General features: G+C 42.6%; 1 protein-coding gene across 9 annotated transcripts in view; it reads right to left on the reverse strand.

Annotated features, from left to right (window-relative positions):
• Positions 1-22,738, reverse strand: part of LTBP1 (latent transforming growth factor beta binding protein 1) — a 300,379-nt gene that overhangs the window by 148,263 nt on the left and 129,378 nt on the right. The window lies entirely within an intron of this gene.

The following is a 22,738-nucleotide window of genomic DNA, read 5'->3' on the forward strand; positions in this document are numbered from 1 at the left end:
TCCTATCCAATTCCTAGTTTATTAGCTGTCTCTCTAAACTCTTGAGTAAAAGGATATGTCTGGCTTAGTAACCTTTACATTCTCAGCACCTAGAATAATGCCTGGTACACCGTGGACATTAAACATTTCCTCAAAGAACAAATGAGAATACTAAAAATAATACCGGCTGAGACTGTAATCTACTGAATAAGGGAGTAGAAGAGTTTGGATCTTGCTTCCCCAGAATTTGCCATCTCACTGGGATAACAAGACCACAGGGAAACCTAAAGACCCCTACTAATTAGTAGTCTGGAATTTAATTTATTTAGAATAACAACAGATAAAAGGGCACACTGGGTAAGGAATTTTCAGAGGTGTTTCAAATTCTGATGAAATTCAGCTTATGGCCAACCTCTTTATCACTGATGAGTTCTTCCTATCGGCCTTTAAACATGAGCAGATTTCCACCAGCTTAAAAAATAAAACCCTTCTCCTCCATTTCCTTCCATGATCATACTTCCCAAAGGAATTGTCTGTTCACTTCTCCACACACTCCCTTTCCCTGCCCCTCTTCTATGGAAACTACTCTTACTGAGGTCACCAAACTCAAACGGACGATTTCAGTCTTCCCTTGGTTTCTATGACTTCTCACTCATCTATGTTGATCCTTCCTCTTTACCCATTCCATCTTAAGATTCTTTACAGAATCTACTCTTGCCCTTTAAACACTGATATGCTTTAATATTTGGCCTTCAAATCCTCTCTTTTACTATCTCTACACACTCTTGCTCTATGATTTCAACCTGTCATATGTTAAAACTCCCAAATTTCTATGTCCTAAGAAGAGATTTCTACTGTGCTCCAAATTACTACTGCACATTTTCATCTCAAACTCAGCATGTCCAAAATGTAACTCATCATCTCCTCTCTGATGTCTCCATCACCGAGGGAGTGGTCCCTAACAGAAACCTGAGCGCAGCTCCTTCACTTGGCCCACCCATACTCCCAGTCCTGGAAGCCCTCCCTTCTCAACATCCATCAAATGCGTGCACTTCTTTCCCATCACAGGGCCCCTGTTCCCTCTGAAACCTCATCACTCATGAGTCTCACCTCATTCCCTACGATCCAGCTACATGGAGCTTTACCCAGTTCCTCATTGTGAAAGGCCCTCTTGCCCCCTAAAGCTTTATCCGTGCTGGGTCCTCATTCCATTCAGCCCCCTCACCCATCGAACTCCTACTTATCTTTCAGACTCTGCTTAAACCTTACATCTTCTAGAAGTATTTGCTATTGCCCCTCATCTCAGTTTGATGGCCCTCCAGGGACTCTCATTCACTGCCCATCCTGCCACTTAGCTGAGTGCCTCATGGCTTTCCTGTATGCCTCATTCAACGAGAGAGCTCGGTAAGGTTAGAGACCTCACCTTTTGTTTACCCCCAACACGCAACTCAGCTTCTAAAAGAAATGCCGCAGCTCAAAAAAAGCACTGGCTGAGAAATGTATGCCTACCACTCAGTCAAATACCATCGTAGGTGCTACAAGAGATCCCTGCCCTCAAGACCGTAAGCACTAACCGGGGAGATTAGATAATACATGCTAACTAAAAACACAGACCACCAAATATGTGACAGTTGGAAAATATAAACTAGAAAGTGTGTGGAACTTCAGAGAAGGGGGAGTCATTTCTGGGAAATCAAAGTGGACTTAATAGGAGGGATCATTTGGGGTAAGTCTTTAAAACTGGGCAAGATTCCGAAAAACAACAGATTGCATCCTAGAAGGCCAGTCTGTGAAAAGGACGGGAGGCAGGCGTATTTGGGAGATAAGGAGGACATTTTCTGTTGAAACCTCAGGTTCCTGACGGGGAGGGGTCAAGTGATAAACGAGAAGGTAGAGGCTTGGGTCAGCCAATGGGTCAAGGCCTAAGAAAACGTTGGGGTTTTATTTTGGAAACTCCAAGGAGAGAACTAAACAAGGCTGAGAGAGCGTTCCAGGAAGATGACTCGTGATGGATTAGTTGTGATGGAGAGTGACTAGGTGGAGAAGCCAGTGAGGAGACCATTAAAACACAAGCTGAAAAACACATGGAGCAGGACAATGGCAACCAGAGTTGAAAGAAACACGAAGCGCTACAATGACAGAGGGAGAATCGGTGCAACATGAAGACGGGACACAGCAGGCCAAGGCGGAGCTGAGACAGTGGAGGAGGAAGGGAAGCCAAAAAAATGACCGAGGGCAAGAGACTGTGTCCAGCATCTATGTGGCGGTTCCAGCCAAAACTGCCCTTGCCGGCCGGGGTCTGAAGTAAGCTTTCTCCATGCCAGTGTCCTCTGAGGTCCCGGGAGAGAAGGGACTCAAAGTGGACTCCAAGATTGAGTCAAAGACTTCATAACTCTCACGTCAACTCTGAAGCGAATCTCTAAATCGCAGCTTGGCTACCCAGGATGGATTCAATGTGTCACGGGCAAGGGGAGCCAGGCCAAGATTGAAATGTACTACAAATAATTTATAACCGGAATACAGGCACCACTCACTCTGCATGGTTCCAATATGCATGAATTTCAGTTTCCGCAGTCTAGTTAAATAACACCAGTCCCCCAGCAGTATGGTTCAAAACGTCAGTTGCCACAGTGTATTAACTGTGAGTAATTGCATAAAGCACAAACTTCACTGCTCGCTCTTTGGTCCACAAACACTGCGTGGGTAACAGATGTGAACGGTGATCGGTAACCAATCACGTCCTTCCTTCAAAGCCTGCTGGTGACGGGTCCCTGCACATCTGTTCTCAGTTCACACACAGACAGGAAAGCATGTCGTGGTGTAGCCTACTCATCGCACGGGGGTAAAATCAATAACATCTCACAGACGTGGATAATTAAAAGGGTCAACGACAAAACGTGCCTCAAAAAAAACGACAGGCGGTTAACATTGGAAGTGAAATTGGAAAGCGGGTGTGGTGAAAAGGATGATGATGCGCCAGAGGAAGCGACATTAAAGGAACCCCCGGACAGCTCTGAAAGCACGAAGGGTAAGATGCTGGCAGCTGATCCAGACATGGCAAGCAGTATGACAACTGACAAAGGCAAAGAAAAATACTCCATATCATGTCATATAGTGAGAAGAAAGCAAACATGTTCTAACCACTCTTGATGAGGTCTACTCAAAGAAACAAAGCACTTTCATTCCCAGCGTTTCTAACATTTTCGATTACAGGGCACTAATTAAATACTAGCTCTACTATTTTTTCCCCCATTTCCCTCTACATTTATCACCTACAGTAAAAGAGCTTTAATAAAAACTTCTTCAAGGTCACGGAACTTAATAATTCACTGATTAATAAGATCATCTTGCACATGGCCATTTTGCATTAGCTTGCATGATCAATGTCATGGTCCTGTACTACCATGCAAAGATGACTATATAATCTATCCCAAAATAACTTCACGTATGCAACCACCTTTTTTATAAACAAAAAGCAACTGACTGTTACTAGATATTTGTAGTATCAATGGATTTTGAAATCGAACTCAAATTTAATCAGTTCCGTTGAAATCTACCTTTAAACCTAAGATAACTTCCACCCAAATGTTTCGAGGGTTGCCCAAGTCTAAGCGGACACAGCCACAAACCCAGAAGGGAACTCCACTACCCGTGTCTTTCTGCTCAGACAGGAAACAGTGTCTGCTTGACTTATTCCATCAATTAAAGGCCACTATTGATAATAATTTATGAATGAGAAAGTAAATATGTATTCTACTGTTCTGGCATTTAAAAAAAAACACACACCTAAATTACAATATAAAGTTCTTTGCTTCAGTTCAATAAATGTACATTGAATTCTTTGTGGCAGATGGTCTTTTTATAGCTAAATAGTCTTTGATATCAAAGAAAACAAATTTAAAATCAACCTACAAACTTAAGAATTGAATTAGGAATGGTTTCTTTCTGTTTCAAAAGTTCATGCTTTGACCTTTTGCCTAGTGATCTACATACAGTCTGCATTTGCCAGTGTTCTAGCAAGCCTTCTCAACGCATACAGAGGAAGAGGAGTAAGTTCTCTTTAAGACCGACGTGGGAAGTTTGTGGTATGCTGGCTGCAAATCTAGCTATGGCACATATATTTTAGAACATGTAACTATAGTGGTCACACACAAAATGCTGGCTGAGAAAGCCCATAACTTTATCAGCTTGCTATTTAGCGGGCCACCTCCATCACTCACTACATTGCATGCTCGGTCACCTGGGACCTTCTGAAAATAACAAGAGGTCTATGGGCCTCCAGCCGGTTATTCCAGAAAGTATCATTTCATCCCCGCCACTCAATGCATCTCACGGCCCTGCTATAAAAGGTCAACACGAGCAGAAGGATCCACGCTGGGGGTTTTAAATACATCCAGTGCTTCTGTGCGTCCCACCATTCGCTCTGGTCTATAAAACAGCTTGCAGCATTCCAGAAACTGGGCTGACAGAATCCTATTCACAGCCTTCATGGCAAACTGGAACTTAAATGAATGGATATCAGTGACTTGTACACGAATATGGGCAAACTGAATTTCCTAAAGATTGGTACTATAAAAAGCCATACCGTTATCTCAGCTATAGAAATACTTCCGCTCTAAGAACATACCTGAGCTTCCTGCAGCAGTATCCCGGCTCCTCCCCCACCCTCTAGCTTTCTGTGCCAGCAGACAATTTTGTGGCTGAGGCAGAACAGGGAAAACAAACCTCTACTTGAAGAAACTCTGTACCTGTCATCTCACAGAACACACACACACACACACACACACACACAACTTTGATTTGCATAGCTGCTTCAACATTGCCACTTGTCTCTGATTAGAAGAATAGCTTTCCCTTAAATTTTTCCCCATGTTTGCTGATAGCCCTTGGAGTGTGCAAGAAAAAAGCAGTACTATTTTTTAGAAAGTAAAAGTTGTTACTTTATTCATTCCCCTAAACATACCTATATTGTCCTCTTTTAAAGGGTACCCTTCAACTCTATTCAGCCAGATAGTAGGTTCCTACTATACCTGTTTAAAGCTTTCTGATAACAAATTTTTAAGACAAGCAGTTATTTTGACTAGAAGGTTTCCAAAGGGGTTAGACAAAAGGAGAGGGAGGGGAGAATCTGGCCATTTAGGACAGAGTCAGGGGGGAAGAAGAGGGGAAGAATGTAGGATAAGAAAGGACGACTACAAAAGCAGGGCAACGTTCCCCAGGAGACGTGAAAAAGGAAGCACGCTGGGTAATAAAACGAAATGGGGTCTATAAAACTCAGCCGGATGCCAGGAGCGATAAATTCTGGGTAGACAATGTTTGGGAGCCACACTATAAACAAAAACCCGCGCGGCCCGTCTACAGCGTCCTCTTATTCCCGCCCTCCACGGATCATTACCTCCCTTGGCTCCCACCTACCTGCACCCCCACCAGCGAGGCCTCTCTCTCAGGCCTGGTCCCGTTATTTCTTTTAAAGGCCGGGGAGCCCTTTCGGAGTCCCCTTCCTAAGTGCTGGGCAGTCACAGGGGAGCATGAAGGTTGGTGACGGGGATGCAGTGCGGAGAGTCAACATCACGGTGACCAGGGAAGTATCCGCTCCCAAGGATACGGAATATCATGTGTAGCTGCTGAAGGGACAGGCGTGTGAGCTCAGCTCAGATCTTTCTAGATGTCTGAACTGGAAAGCCCTCAGGCAGCACCACCAGCTCCCTGTGCCTCTAGATAGGTTGCTTATGGCCTTAAAACCTCCATGTAACATGAACGTGCCCAGGGAAAACCAGTGCAGAGGTCTCTCCAGACTGGTGGGCAAGCTAGCCCCAACATTTCCAGGTTCAGAAGACTACAGGCACATCACAGCCAATGCACTGAGGATAGACAGATCACAAAACAGGCTGAATAACCACGTGACAACCACTGTCATGACTGGATATCAGTTTCTCCCTCGGTTACTGAGACCCTCTTTGTCTTTTAGACTTACAGGCCTTCATGGAAGGACTGGAGTTAAAGGTTGTTTTTTGTTTTTTTTTTTTTTAAAAAGGCTTTTGGCAAATACTAAAAAAATAAAAATTTGTAAGAATGCATCAAAGTTTCAATTTTACAACCTGTCAGATTTAAAAAATTTTACCCCAGATTTCTTCTCTTACACGGCAAGCACAGAGGGATGAGAATGCTTAGCGGGAACTAGAGGTGATTTTTGGACTCTGCCATAAACTTGAATGATGGTGAAGAGGTTCCCAAGTGGTTTCTACCAGATCACTGCCTCTGATATGCAGACTCGCTTGAGCTGAAAAGCTGAACACCCCAATTTCCTGCTGATACATGTCAGAATTCTATCACCAGTGGAGGACATCTCAATCCAGTCATGGTAGAAGGGCTCCGATAGATCTCGTGTTTATTGCCTGTCCAGCCCAATTCCCCACCGTAGCTGTTATGTTCTCTTCTGTTCCAGACATACCCAACCCTGATCTGTTCTGAGCACACCATGCTTCCTCATACATGTGTGGTTCTATATGGGCTCTTTCCTCTCTTCTTCCCACTCACCACCCCAAACCTCATCACTAAGGCCCTTCCTGACGATGCTAGAGAAAAGTAGATAGTTCCTTCTCCCTGCCACATACTCAGGGCAATGAGTGCCTGGGCTCACCCAGCCCAGAAGGCACCGAATGTCATTGTCCGGGTGTGCATCTATATTCTCCAAAAGGTCATGAGCTCCTGGAGGGAAAGAACCTTGTCTTTGGGATGCTGACCTTTTCTCAGGGGCACATCCCAAGAGTTTAGCAAAATGCTAGTCACACAGTAGGAACCCAAGAAGTGTTTTTTTAATGAATAAATGAGCAAATGGGAGGTTTCTATAAAACATATTTTTTAATGTAAAGTCAGCTAAATGCCAAATTCTGCACGTTTATAGTTTGCTTTCCAATTTCTTAATGTCGTCTTACCCCTAAATTGACAATCAGTCTTGTATTAGTCATTCGCTTTTATTGTCTTTCCAAGACATTCTATTGTCTTTTAATCTTCATGAAACAACTCCCTTTGCACTCATTTCTAATCAGTGCATATAATATTTAATTCAATGATGTAATTTATGGTCAGAAACAAAAGAACTGACCCTTTGTAGCTATTCAACTCAGACTTAGGACGTGTAATGTATGGGGTGAACTATTGGCAAAGAATACTCAGCAGGTCATGGGCACTGATTGGTTTATTTTAAAAGGGGTGGAGGGCGTTGGCTAATTTGGAAAGTCAGTTACGTAGAGGTAATTTTAGACAGCTTCTACTGCAGACTGCTTTAGATCACACTGAACTTCCAAGAGTCAAGTGCTAAAGCCTTTCAAAGCCACAAGACTCATTACTGATGAGATGAGCCAAGATGTCTCCTTCCATTTAACTTAAATAACTCGGAATGTCAAGTTCAAGTTATTAAAATCTGCCTATACATTCCTTGGGGCTCCATATATGCTTCCTGAATCTGGAACATTCTATTAAATCAAGACAATATGTATCACAAGTGACTTCCTGAAGATAATTCCTTCTAATCCCCAGTATTGGCCCATCCTTATGTTTCTAATTAACTCTCTTGAGATGTGGCTCAGACTTAGGCTGAATTGATTTTTGAAATATCCTAGTGTATATCTAATCCCCAGTTACCGCTATAAAACATTTGGAGGTCTAGGTTCTGTACAGGATAAGAATCAGAGAATCAGAGACATGGAAGAAACGTAAATTAAAACTACCATCATTAATCAGGACTAGAAAATTTTCCAAATCCTTCTGGCAACATTCCTAAGTAAACCAAATATCATCAGGGAAAATACGTGGGTATACGAAAAAGAATTTCAGAAACTCTTCCCTAGTATTCCTCCTGTTTCTCTTTCTCTTTTTCTTTTATGGCCAGTCAGACACTGAAGTTAAGAAAACTATATAAGGACGTTTTAATTCGGAATTAAAATGCACTATACAGTGATTTTACTAAAATGAAATGAAACCGTTTCACAAACTACAATAATTTCTCTGTAATTTTTGCCAATGTAAAAAATCTGCCAGACTGAAGTCATAATGAAGTTTTATCGTTTTTAACATATCTGATCCAAACAAGAAGGAAAAGCCCATACGTTCCTCTCAGAGAGATGTGTACCTACGCTGAGAGTTACAGCTTTTCTGGAGGAGGCAACTTCCACAGCTTGAAAAAGCTAATGAGGAAAGAAGGAAGCACTTTACAACTTTTCTACTTACTAATAGATTCAATACCTTCAAAGCCAGAAACCGAACAGCTTTCAAATACAGTTCACAAGCCATTTGGAGCAAAGCCTTGTCACAGTGCCCTTCTAAAGTTCTATTAATTCTCTTCATGGAACTAATGTATTTAAGCAACTTTATCATGTGAGTTAAGCATTTGGCCACATGATTCACATTTTCTAGTCCATTACTTTTTATCAGGAAAGGGATCCAGCTAGTAGTAACAGCAGTGATGATGATCATGATGATGATGATGATGATGATAAATACTTGCTCCTGGATGAAATAAAAATCACCGTTATGTAGAGATTTTCATGTACAAGTTTAAAGTCTAGTGAGTCAGAAGATCCCTGGACTAAGAGACAAGAGATGTGAGTTCCAGTCCTAGGTCAGCATCACACAGCTAAACCACCTTCAGTAATTCAGTTCAGCTCGCTGCAACTCGGTTCTCTAACTGATAAAACAATAGTTCTAACTGATATGTACATTTCCTTCTCAGTGACAAACTTTTATGATTCCATAATGCATCAATTTTTTAAAAAATAACTGATTACCAGCCATAAACATTAAGCCTGGTTTTTTCTCAGACCCATAACCCGCACATCAACGGAGACTGTGTTCTACTAATTCTTGTCTTCAGTATCTTTTGGTTTATTTATTTCTTCCTCTTCATTCCTCCAGACCTGTGGTCAGCAAACTGTGGCTCGCAAGCCACATGTGGCTCTTCCACAAAATACCACAGCCTGGGCGAGTCTATTTTGAAGTGGAGTTAGAAGAAGTTTAAGTTTTTTAAAAAAAAATGGTTCTCAAAAGAAATATCAATAGTTGTACTGTTGATATTTGGCTCTGATGACTAATGAGTTTGCCGACCACTGCTCCAGATCTTTGCCCAGGTTCAGACTAGTCCATCTTGCATAGACTATGGCAAAGCCTTCTTAAGAGCCTCACTACCTCCTTCCTTACCTCTCTCCAATATTTTATCTCCATACTATGTCCAGAATGTACTTTCTTACATGAGTATTCAATCAACAAGCTCATTCCTCCCCGGGATTTTTCTGTGGCTCTCTCTATAACCTAAAAGGAAAAAAAACAAAAAAACAAACAACAACAAAAAAACCCTGTCTTGTCAGTGGAATCCTGATAAAAACCCTATCAAGTTATTGGAGTAACTGCCTCATGGGTTTCATAGTGAGAATTAAAGGCTCTACTCATGGTAATAAGCACTAAGTATCCAGCACTGCCAGGCTTATCCTCACTGTGTCCTGCTTTGGGCACTGCAGACCACAAAACTGATGTAGTTTTGATTCCCAGAATACACTACTCTCTGTGTAAGTCCACGTCAATGCTCATGGTTAGATTCTAGAATAATTCCTCTCCCTACTCTTGCTTCTTCAGTTCTTGCCCCCCACCACCACTCCATATCCTCGCCTCCTGTGAGGCCTCCTTTGACTGCTCCTGCAGACCTAGGTGCTCCTGCATCTCTGAATCTAGAAACCCTAAGTAGGTGCCCGATACATGCCAATGGTTTTCATGAGCCTCAGCAGAGCCAACCCTCCAGCTCTCTGACGAAAGGCAGAGGACCCAAAGTTAAACTCTCTGTGTGTTTATACAAGGACCAATCGATTAAGAATATTTTTCCCAGGAGAGCTTTTCGTGTTTCTTTTTATTCCAAATGACACTAAAATAAGTGGAATGATAATGCTTAAAGTGAAGCGATGATTTTTAGCCAGTATCCCATGATATATCAGACTGCTTCTGATGCTTTTCCAATATACGGCTAGCAGCAATCCTGGAAAGATTTAACAGTTTTGCAACCTTAGTCACGAGCCTCAAATTACCTTAAAAACTTTAAATCTTATATGCAGAATATTTTTTAAATCGTATTTTGTATTTTTTCCATCATTTTTAACATAATGGAATATATTCCTTATATCTAAGAGGAATACTGTTTCTCTTCACCAAAGCCCTTCACTTTTGCTTCTAACATAAATTTGGGCTACTTCTGTTAGCCATGAGTCCAATGACAGTTGTCCTTGTCTGTATCTAAAGATCTCTTCTGAACTCTCCCTACAAAGTTTAATTAATTGCTCTGCTTATATGAAACTTCTATTATCATTGAAAGAGAAAGACTATACATGAAGATAAACTTACAGCTTATTCATAATCTTCCTGAGAGATTTATGATTAGCTCTTCCAGCTGCTAGCAAGCCGATCAACAGCCAAGCAGAGGAAACAGTGGATCTTACTTGTCAGCTACATGTGTCATCAATATGGTCCAGATTAGGAAAGCTTTAACTGGATTTCAGGACAAGAACAAAATTTCTGCTTTCGCCATTAGCATAAAACTGTCCAGGATTCTTACAATTAAAATGGAGAACTCTGGTTTGCATTGCCCAATACTCCATAAAAAAAAAAAAAAAAAAAAAAAAAAGAAAAGAAAAAAAGAAAGAAAAACAGAGAAATGACAGAAAGTTCCAAGTAATTATTAGAAATATGATAACATCCAGTCACAATTCCTGAAGCAAACAAGAAAAATAGTCATTAAGTATTCATTTTGATTTTTAAGATATTGCTTAACCACTATCTTTATATGCTCATTTATTTTGACTCCATTGACACACATATGAACAAATACAAATCCATCAAATACACATTCAGGATTGATAGACTTCACCTTTTATTCTGGCACCTTCAGTTCAATATGTGAGGCATGAAAAGTAAATAGGAACAATATCTTTGTCTCCCTCCAAATTTGCTCTTTTGAGCCTGAGGAAACACACAAATTATTTGTCCATGGCTGTCACTCTCCTCTACAAATGATGACCATCAATTAAGTTCCTCAACATGTGTTTCTCAGGCTCCTGTGAAGCTATCAAGGAATGCTAGCAAGTATGCTCACTTTCACTAAGTCCCTCCATGGAAGATACAGAACAAATTTAAGGAAACTGTCTAGAAGTACAGAAGAGATTATTTAGAAACTAACCAAATGGTCAAAATTTCCAAGATTGATCAGAAAAAGCTATCATGAATGTTTAATCTAAGATGTTGAAAGGTTTCCAGTCACTTTGTTAATAAATCAAAAGACATTATTACTAATACTATACTAGGCCTCAGCTACCTAATACATAAAAATGATGGGAATGATAACATATCTGTCTTAAAGTGCCTTAATGCCAATATTGACATCACTTACTCATCCATATAAAATATTTTTATTTGTCCACAGAATGCAAGGACAATAAAGTTTCAAATAAGGAAATGTTTATTTAGCCTCTGTGTAAGGGAAAGGTACTAAGAATTGCTGGCTACTCTTCTATAGGGTACTGACTTCATTATCTCATTTACTCCTTACAGCAACCCTGGGAATGACATAGTTTCATACCAAAAGATATAGATAACTGAGATTTGAGACATTTAGTATTCTTCCCAAAACACACCATTAGTAAATGGCAGAGTCAATACTCAAAGCCTACCACGCTATCTCCAAAGTGTGCACATGATCCCAATAAGTTCTGAAGAGGTCAGGAGGCCATATCACCATTGTCTTCCTCTATCTTTAACCAAAAAATTAATAATCCCTCATGGCTCTTACTGGGCCTAGATAGATTCTTTGAAACACTTCACAGGTAACTCACAAGTAAGAGTTGGCAGATAAAATTTACTTTCCACCCTTCAGTACTGCAATGATCAATAATTATGAGGCAAAAATAGTAGATGCTACCAACCACGGCGGCCCAGTAAAAGCCTGTAATATGTACTTAGCTTTCTCAATAGAACTGAAAAGGCCTATTTCTATAGTAGGTCAACCCGCTGTACTGAATGCCCATTCTTTTCCATTTATTATACCGATCATTGTTAAAGGAACAAAATAAAGATGTGGTGCCTCATCTGTAAAAGCTTAGAAGCTAGTTAGAGGAAACCAAACTTACACAGTCATTCAAGCTCTCGGGAAGGCCACCCAAGGACGCTGACACAATCAATCAAAATATTCCCTTGGAAGCAGCATTGCCCTGACCACATGAATGGCCAGCTCAAATAATTCCCAAGCACTTAGATTCCAGTGAATTCGAGTTCTGCTATTCATCTGCGGACAATTAAAAGGGGCAAGTCTCTTCGAGACCCTAATAAATTTTCTCTACATGGCCAAAGAAATGGAAATTGTCCACAATAGTTATTTTTACAGATGGATTGAGTATTAACAATTCTCTAGATTGAGTACTTAAGCTTTCCAGGCCTCACCTATCTGATCAATAAATGGCAATAATATACCTATAGTTCTCAAGATGAAAAGACAAAGTACGAAAATGCCTACAGCTACGCTGGGTACGCAAAAGGTAAGCAATAAATATTAGTTTTCCTTTCCTTCCAGCTCTGAACCGAATCTTTTCCTTTAGTTTCATTCAGGGTATTTTTTCTTCTTTAATTAACCACTGAAATATCACACAGGAAGCTAAAGAAGCCCAAATTAGACACGCCCATAGATCCCAGAGGCAGTGTTAGTACCTACAACAGGGGCTTTCAAATAGAAGCAAAATCCCTGGAGTTCCTGTCTTTCTATCACTTAGAAGTATTATTGAGAGAGTTCAATGATTGGGCACTGAGATTATGAAATAGAAGAGCTGAAGAGCAGAAATTCTTTCTCTGGCAATCCAACCCATGATCTTACTTTTAAAAGGTGCTAGACAGGAAGTGCTAACGGCGACAGCTTTTTGATAACTCCAAGGCAACAGCTTGGTTAAGTGGCAGCAGAACTGGCGGAGCCCTGGCTTTATAGCGAGCACACGAGGTTTGGCGAGACTATTATTATTGCTCTCCTGCAGCCTGGTGAGACCCGTATTTTTTTTTATTATTTGTGATAGGAAGCCTTTGAGTTGCAGGGCCACAGCCACAGCAGGCTGCCTCACTCTGTGAAGACTAGCAGGGCTCCCTCAAGGCCAAGGGGAGAGGAGCCAGGCTAAGTGCAGCTGTTGCTACTCCTGCCTCAGCTCACTAGCCTGCAGCTTTGCTCCCTCCCCCCCCCAACCCCCCTCACAGAGGCACACTCGGCCTGGGATTAAGCAATGAAGCCCCCTACATTCCCATCTCCTTTCACTCTGCCTGGCCATGAGACAAAGAAGCGCAATGCCCATGTTCCCCTCACCTTAACTAGCTCTCCAAAAAAATGTGTTTCCTGCCTCACCCTATGATGTGCTAGACTCAGATCGTGCCATCAGTTCTGCAGAAGAAGAAAAAAGGTGCATCCTGTGTTTCTGCCATGTTGAAGACCGATAGTTTTGTCTATTGGGGAGGGGAAGAAAGGAGAGCAGCAGAGAGGGGAGAAAAAGAGACAAGAGGGAAAGACTCATTGATTTCCAGTGTTTCAACGTTGTTTTACCAAGGGACTTGAGTTTGCATCTTAAATTCCAGAAAGTCAAGGTGTTCTGGGTAATACATGTGAAACATGGGAAAGAAATCTTCCACTTTTTGGCCAGAAGGTGACTCCTTTGATAACCAGTCAATGAATCATAGGTTCTTTATTACTCAACTTCCTCTCATGGATGTAAGTGACCCCCCCTCCCCACTTCCAGGACTTAGTCAGGGAAAGTGAGTCTCCCAGAAATGAGCTCCTCTGGGATGCCCTCTCTTAATTTCTCCTCTGGGTTCATTCCAGGAAATGGCATAGATCTGTGCCATCCAGTCTTGGTCATGCCCCTGCTGTGGGTAGAAAGTAGCTTTCTGTGGCTGGGACAAGACGGCCTTTCTGCTGATGCTCAAGGCTATTCCTTCTGCATTTTTTTAAATATATATTTTCATTGATTTCAGAGAGGAAAGGAGAGGAAGGGAGAGAAAGAAACATCAATGATGAGGGAGAATCATTGATCGGCTTCCTTCTACATGCCCTCTTTTGGGGACAGAGCCTACAACCCAAGCATATGCCCTGACAGGGAATGGAATCATGACCTCCTGGTTTAAAGGTTGATGCTCAACCACTGAGCAGCACTGTCCAGGCAACTACCTGCATTTTTTAATCCTCATTCCCTAGATCGACCTCTATCCAAAGCTTACACAGCATAATCTACTTATTCTTTTGTTGGGCAAAGGTTTGCAGAAGAATTGGGGACTATTCTGTGCCGCATATATGTTCTTTTTCAGTATGACCGCCCTAGCTTCTCCCAAGTACTCAGTGACTCTCAGCCTCACCTTCTTTGGGTGGGAATGGGGTTAGTGAGAAAGGGCTGGAGCAAAACCCATCTGAGACTCCTCTCTTGCATGGGCAAAACGCATTCAAAGCATCCCGCAGTGGCACTGCCCAACAGAAGGCCACTTTAAGAAATATCCAGACATAAAAACTGTAAACCTAAAAAATTCATTTGGCAATGCAAGCAGAATCATAAGCCTGGGTCTGAGCCAGTGCTTTGCCACTAGCTGTGACCTTAAGGGAGTCACCTTCCCTCCTTGGGCCTCGATTTTCTGGTGTATAAAACAAAAAGGGCAGCCCGAGCCGGTGTGACTCAGTGGATAGAGTGCCGGCCCACAGACTGAAGGGTCCCAGGTTTGATTCCGGTCATGGGCACATACCTCCATTGCAGGCTCCATCCGTGCAGGAGGCAACCAATTGATGCGTCTCTCTCACATTGATGTTTCTCTCTCTCTCTCTTTTTCTCTCTCTCTCCCCCTCCCTGCCACTCTCCCTCAAAAAAAAAAAAAAAAAAAAAAAAAAAAAAAAAAAAATCAATGAAAAATATCCTGGGGTGAGAAGTAACAACAACAACAAAACAAAACAAAACAAAAAGAGAGGTAAACCAGATGCTCTGCAAGCTCCTCTCAGCTCTAAGGGTCTCCCATTCCTTTCACAAAACAATTCCCCACAGGTTTCCACAAAACAATTCCTGCACAGGGGGTTATTTGGTACAATCGTTAGATTTCGCCTTTTCGAAAACACACGGTAGCAGCCAGTAAGTCACTTCTGAAATGCCATGTCCCTTCCCCCACTGCCCGCCCTCACAGCTCCTCCTTCCCACACGTGCCGCACTTTAACTCTATTCGCACCGACAACCTCTTAAATAATCCCAGACAACAACATGTCTCTGGAATCCAAACACCTTTGATGTTTGACTTATAAATTTTATAGCATCTATAATTTCAAGGCTAAATTATATATTAAATTTCAAAGGCCAAGTACTTCAGAGGGGGAAATTATGTGTGCTTTCCACGCACACCCTGAGTCCAAATAAAAGCTGCTCTTTAGTCACCAAGGAGTGACTGTCAACTGGCAAAAATCTGTCATTTGCAAAACTATGCAATGTTTAAATGCCTTATGAAAACACCGAATAGTAAATTAAATTCATTCAAAATTCTCTCTAAACGTTATTAAAACTATGAACAGAAGATAATGTCTTTGTACCAGACTTGAATGAACAGCTAAAAATATTAAAGTACAATGTAATGCTATCAATTGATGGCATTTTTTAAGTTTCATGAACAGAAGAGATTAAATATGCCAATTTCTTATCTTACAATGTGTTAAAATATGTTCAGGGTTGGAGTTTAATGAATTGCTTTTTGATGTCATTGAATGTATGGTAATCAAGAAATTCATCATAGCTAACCATCACACCTGTGTGGACACTGCTCTGATCATCAAGATCCCCAATGACCCCGCAGGAGGGAGCTGGGCATGCATATCCCAAACTCCTAAAGAAAAGGGGCCCCGAAGCCTCCGGGACATAGAGCAGGGCAGACTTCCAGCACAAGCACTACTGAACACCATTTTTTTTTTTTTTTAATCCTCACCTGAGGATATTTTTTCCCATTGACTTCTAGAGATAGTGGAAGGAATGAGGAAAAGAAGAGAGAGAGAAACATTGACATGAAAGAGACACGTTGATTGGTTGGGGAACCTGTGACCAAGTCTGAGGGACATGCCCTTGACCAGGAATTGAACCATGGGTCACAGGCCAGTGCTCTAACCACTGAACTACTCGGCAGGGCCAAATTTTGACTGAAGAAAGCTCAGGCATCTGGCCTTATCCTTCCACAAGAAGAAACAATCCCAGGAGCTGTTAATCCAATAAGTTAAGAAATCTTGAGGAATTAACAAAAGATAAATAAGCTCAAACTTGTATCAGACGGGGAAAAAAGACCTCTTGGGGTACTAAAAACACCATGTTCTTTATAGTTAGAATTTGCTCTTGACTTTTTCCCCCCAGGAAGGTGATTGAAATCCTTCCAGCTCAGATTTTCAATCCTAAAATATTTCTTGGTTATAGTTTATAGAAGGGCTCCGACACATTCTAGGGCATGCAAGCCCTTCTTTCAACTTCCTTTAAAAAATTTTTACCTAAAACCTTAGCCCTATAAAACCTGACTGGCCCGATGCAGCTCTAACCTTCCTTCCTTCCACTCCACACAAGCTGTGCTTCCTTCAGGCCCCTTCCCTTTCTGGCCAAACTCTTCTGAGAACTTTGGTTTCAAACGTGAAGCAAGAAAAAAATCCAGAGTCATTTGTAAGCTTGTCAAATGTTTCAGGCCTCTAGCTTTCTGATCAAACTTGTCGGGCCAATGACACGTCACCACACCATATATCACTGGATTTGTGTAAAATCATCCTTTGATTTAAAGTGGAAAGTGGAGCCAAAATAAGAAGTACAAAAGAGAACACACTGTACATACTTGAAAATCACAATAAATATTGTCAAAATAAAACACACTAAAAATAGCCTAATCCCATTTATATTTTATCATTCTCCTCAGAGACAGGCTTTATTTTAGACAGGTTAATAGCATTTTAGCATTTTAGAGTTGCAAGGGATCTTGAATATCAACTCCCTACACTCATCCTTTTTACAGATGGAAAAAAAAGACTTAAAATGAATTTTGTCTAAGTGGCAGGACCAGGATTAGAACTCAGGTCTTTTCTCCCAAAGATTCACAATCAGTATCAGCTACAGATAACATAGTAATTAAGCACTTAACCTTAGTAAGTAGAAATCCCAGTTTGTTTGTTTTTTAAATCCACCACAACAAACCAATTCAAAATTGGGCAAAGAACTAGAATACATTATTTCTCCAAAGAAGATTTACAAATGGACAATAAGCCCATAAAAACGGGTTTAATACCATTAGTAATAAAGGAAATGCAAATCAAAACCACAATGAGATACCACTTCACACCCTTTAGGATGGTTATTTCTCAAAGAAAAGGAAAAAAAAAGGAAGAAAGAAGGGTCACCAGTGTTGGTGAGGATGTAGGAAAATTAGAACGCTCATACACCGTTGGTGGGAATATAAAATAGCATAGCTGCTGTGGAAAACAGTTTGTCAATTCCTCAAAAAGTTAAACAGGATTACCAGTAATTCCACTTGTAGATATAGAACCAAAGTAAGTGAAAGCAGGGACTCCAACAGATACTTGTACACCAGTGTCCACTGCAGCATTATTTACAATAGATGGAAACAACCTATGTGTGCATCAACAGAAGAGTCAACAAACAAAAGGTAGCATGCGTATACAACGGATTGTGATTCAGTCTTAAAAAGGAAAAAAATTCTGCCAGGCTGGAAAGGCTCCGTGGTTAAGGGTCCATCTATGAACTAGGAAGTCATGGTTCAATTCCCAGCCAAGGCAAATGCCCAGGTTGTGGGCTCAATCGCAAGTAGGAGACATGCAGGAGGCAGCCAATCCATGATTCTCTCTCATCATTGATGTTTCTCTCTCTCTCTCTCCCTCTCCCTTCTTCTCTGAAATCAATAAAAATATTTTTAAGGGAAGAAAATTCTGACAAATGCTGCAACATGGATGAATCACATTATTCTAAGTGAAAAAGGCCAGACACAAAAAAGACAAATACTCTGTAATCCCACTTTTCCGAAGTACGCAGAATAGGCAAATTCATAAAATAGAAGGTAGAACAGAGGTTGCCAGGGGCTGGAGGGAGAGAGGAATGGGGATTTGCTACTTAACAGGTGTGGACTTTCTGCTTGGGGTGATGAAGAGTCCTGGAAATGGACAGCAGTGATGGCTGTACATCACGGTGAATGTACTCAATGCTATGGAGTACACACTGAAAGATGGTTAAAATGGGAAAAGTTTCATTTTACCACATCTAATGAAAGGACACAATAGGAAAAAAAAAATCAGCCATATGAATTATGGGCTTGGAGGATCTCATGAAGATAGGCAATAAAATATATCACCCCAATAGTGACGAATTAAGAACATTTCTGCCCAGCCAGTGTGCCCAGTGGTTGAGCATAAACCCATGAACCAGGTGGTCATGGTTTAATTCCCAGTCAGGGCATATGTCTGGGTTGTGGGCTTCATCCCCAGTAGGGGAAATGCAGGAGGCAGCCAATCAATGATTCTCATCGTTGATGTTCCTATCTCTCTATCCCTCTCCCTTCCTCTCTCTCTGAAATCAATAAAAACCTTTATTTTTTTTATTAAAAAAAAAGGTACATTTCATTTCATTCAAATTGAAAAAAAAAAAAGGCAAAAGACACAACCATGAAGATTCCAAGATGACCAAAACATGAGGGGGCCCTAACCGGTTTGGGTCAGTGGATAGAGCATCGGCCTGCGGACTGAAAGGTCCCTGGTTTGATTCCCGTCAAGGGCATGTACCTTGGTTGCAGGCACATCCCCGGTAGGGGATGTGCAGGAGGCAGCTGATCAATGTTTCTCTCTCATCAATGTTTCTAAACCTCTATCCCTCTTTCTTCCTCTCTGTAAAAAGTCAATAATATATATATTAAAAAAAACAAACAGGAGGGGGAACTACTACAGCAAGATTCTACACACATGAAGGCAATGGCTTTTGCTGGTACTTGCTCTCTAGGGCTCTCTCTCAGTCCAAAAGCAAATGCTTGAAAACATGACACACATCACTGTCCAGCTAACCTCAAGTGCTGTAGCCACAAAGAGGTTTTTCCTTTTTTCAAAAAATTAAATAATGTGTCAGACTTTTAATGCCTGGATAGTGTTGTGTTTTTTTTCTTCTTTCAGACTTGGCAACATAATCCTTCGAAAGACATGTGTACAGACGTTCGGGTTAGAAATAACAAACCTGTCCCCTCCCAAGGTGTGATGTTTATTTGAATGTGTGACGATGCTATGGTTCAAATAAACACACTCAGCTGCCTCTCCTCCTCCAGGGGCCAGAGCGTTAGACGCTTTGCAAACAAGTGTCCGCAGTAGCGATGCAGAGTGTTGAAAAGTGGTTTGTATTCCACGATCGCTTCTGAGATGTGCAGACACTGCCTCCCGCCCTACGCCTTTTCCCATTCGTTATTTCTTATTTCACTTTCCAAAACACCCCTGTGATTAAGGCCAATCCTGCTCCCTCAGTGAGTCATCCCAAACCACCTCAATCCCAATCCGGCGCCCTCCCCAATCCTGCAAGCCTCCCGGAGTCAGGGTCAGGTCCTGAGGCAGCACGGGCACAAGGAGGGCCGGAAGGGCTATGGGTGTGAGCCTCGGCACCATCACCGAAGGCGTGCACTGGTGACAAAATGCTGGACATTCCACCCAGAGAACAATCTTGATATTTAAGAGGAAGGGTTCTCTAGGGACCTGGGCAAAATGTCAGAGAGAGGGTCCGAGATGTTGTCCAGCAGGGGAAAAAAAAAAAAAAAAAAAAGCAATGCTTAGCGCTGGATTCTCAGCCTTGGCACTGTGATATTTTGGGCCAAATAATTCTTCGTTGTGGGGCTGCCCCCTGCACTGTAGGCTATTTGGTTGCATTCCTGGCCTTTGCCCATTCCATGCCAGGAGCACTCCCCCGGGTGGACAACCAAAAATGTCCCTCCGGGGGGGCCAAACTGCCTCTGGTTGAGGACCTTTAGACAAACACAGTTTTGCGCCTTCCCATCGGCATTGAGTGTGTGAGCCGGATAGTTCAGAGTAGGAGAAGGAACTGAGTGAGCACCAGCCAAGGATACATATGTGAAATCAGAGGAATCAGAGACAGGGGCTAAGACACAGGGCCCGGTGTCCATCGGCCACCATGGAAAGAGGAAGAACACAGAGGCTGGTGTAAAGAACACCGGTGGTGGTGGTGGTGGTGGTGGTGGTGGTGGTGGTGGTGGTGGTGGTGGTTGGGGGGCGGGGGGGTGATAGCACAAGGAAGGGGGATCTCAGCTTTGCTCAGCCAGCTCATGAGTACATGTTCACTCTCCCTTTCCATGAACTCAGCTTCTCTGCGCTGACAGTGCTCTCAAGTATCATGGTCATAAGCCAGAACCTAAGCCATATTGGTAGGGAAGTTCAGGAGAGAGACTGTGTCACCAGAAAGTTAGGATGATGGTTGCGTGACAGGTTTGGACAACTTGGTTTCGTTCAAGTGCATCTTCCCTTAAAGACTGTCCTGGAATACGTCCCACAAGCTCAATGGTAATCACCAGCAGGACTTCCATAGGATAATCCTCTTGCGGGTGGATCCACGCAAATGTATCTCCCCTCCCATTTCTCCTGGAGAAGCAACTCTATGTCCTGTTCCTAGCAGGCCCAGCGTGTCACCTTGCATACAGCTGTGCAGGCTACGGAATGGACCTTGAGACTTGAGCCATGTCCCAAAGCTGAGGACAGAAGTCAGTGATGGCCGCCCACTTCCTGGGATGCTGGCTGGGCTGCAGAACCCAGCTCGCTGCACTGGAGCGGAGGAGGTGAACATTCTCTTGGGTGCCTGACACCTACCCCTTGGAATTCAGGGGACATGAACAAAGAGACTCTCTGGCTGTCCTCTGGAAATTTCATAAGGCAGGAGGCAGGCTAGGGCAGGGTGAAATGGCAGGATAAGGAAATGAGGCAGCCTGCACCCAGTGTTTTTCATGTGGCAAAGGATGGTATCCTGGGGGCACCCTGCCCAAGAGGCTGCCTGGCAGGGTGAGGAAACCTCAGCGCTAAGAATGATGGGAACTGAGGGAGGGGAACCGCAAAGGATGAATGTCTTGATTACAATGTCTTCTGACATTTATATACCACTTTCTCATACAGTATCAGCCGCATATAGAAAGTCAATAAATCTGTATAATTAATCTATGGTAATATATTGTCTGAAGCCACTATTTACTATAAGTGAATAAATAGTACACAGGGTGATGTGTGGGCCAAACAGCACTCCAATCCCTGGGAACCTGTTAAAAATCTCGGGTCCCACCCCAGACCTACGGAATGGGCATGTGCACTTGGCCAATACTCACAGCAATTCCAACGGACAGTAAAAGGTGATGGAAGAGCACTGGCTTAGACCAGAGGAGATGCATCAGAGCTACACATACTGAACAACCATCTGCATCGTTTGTTTTCAACGCCCACCCTGGAATCCCGATTTAGAAGCCTGGGTTTTGAGCCGGTCATCATCTGTACTGTTTTTGTTGTTGTTGTTGTTGTTGTTGTTGTATTGAGTTTTTACAGAGAGGAAGGGAGAGGGATAGAAAGTCAGAAACATCGATCAGCTGCCTCTTGCACACCCCATACTGGGGATGTGCCCGCAACCAAGGTACATGCCCTTGACCGGAATTGAACCCGGGACCCTTGAGTCCACAGGACGATGCTCTATCCACTGAGCCAAACCAGTTTCGGCCATCTGTACTCTTCAGTAATCCCTGGGCTATCTGTTGTAGAACCAGGATGAACCACCACTGACTTAGGGGTTGGCAAAGGCAAGCATTTGAAGTCAGGTGTCAGCAACAGCTCCTCCCTACTGTCCTGCCTCCCCACCATCAACATTTCTGCACATGAACCAACTTCTCCTTCCCCGAGTCCCTGTCAACCTCCAGCAACACATCCAGTTTTGTCTTCCTGATCAATGAGAAGAAGACCCATTCAAAATGATCAAGAAAGAAAAAATCGCCCCCAGTGGGGACACACAGAGCTATGCAGGTTGAAAAGACACCGGAGACCTCCCACCGGACCCCTGCCCACAGCCGTCTGGGGCACGTCAGTTTGACTCAGCACGAACTTCTCACAAAGGCTTGTCATTTGTGAATGAAGATGAAAGGAACCACTCACCAGCCACCGACAAATGGCTCGGTTTTCTTGTCTAGATTGGGTCTTGGAGGAAGAATGAACGGGACCTGATTTAAATCAGACCCTGACTCAGCCGCTGGTGTTGCCACATACCCAAATATTCCAACCCAGCCGTCACTGGGACAGATCGCGTTTCAAATAACCAGCTCCAGTGGAGCCCACACTCTGGAATCCAAAACCCGATTTCTAGGACAGACTATTGGGCAAACTGGCACTAGTCGTCGCCGGTGCAGTACATTTTGGAGAGTTCATTTCTGAAGTTTTCAAGCGAAGTGCCAGGTTAAAAAAAAAAAAAAGGAGAAATCCTTCCTCTGGCAGAAAATGGCCTCTAATATGATGAAGCCTGACAGAAGGGAAACGATAATTGCTGTAGGAACATCATGGTCAGGAGTCTGTTACCAAATAAGGTTATGATTTCTGCAGTGAGTGAGTGCGTTTCAATAAGAGGGCATTTCCAGTCTGAAGAGCTTCACTTCTTCACAAAAAAAAAAAAAAAAAAAGGAAAATACAGAAGAAATT

The sequence above is a fragment of the Pipistrellus hanaki genome (assembly GCF_964339955.1).
Source record: "Pipistrellus hanaki genome assembly, chromosome: 12".
Lineage (NCBI taxonomy): Eukaryota > Metazoa > Chordata > Mammalia > Chiroptera > Vespertilionidae > Pipistrellus > Pipistrellus hanaki.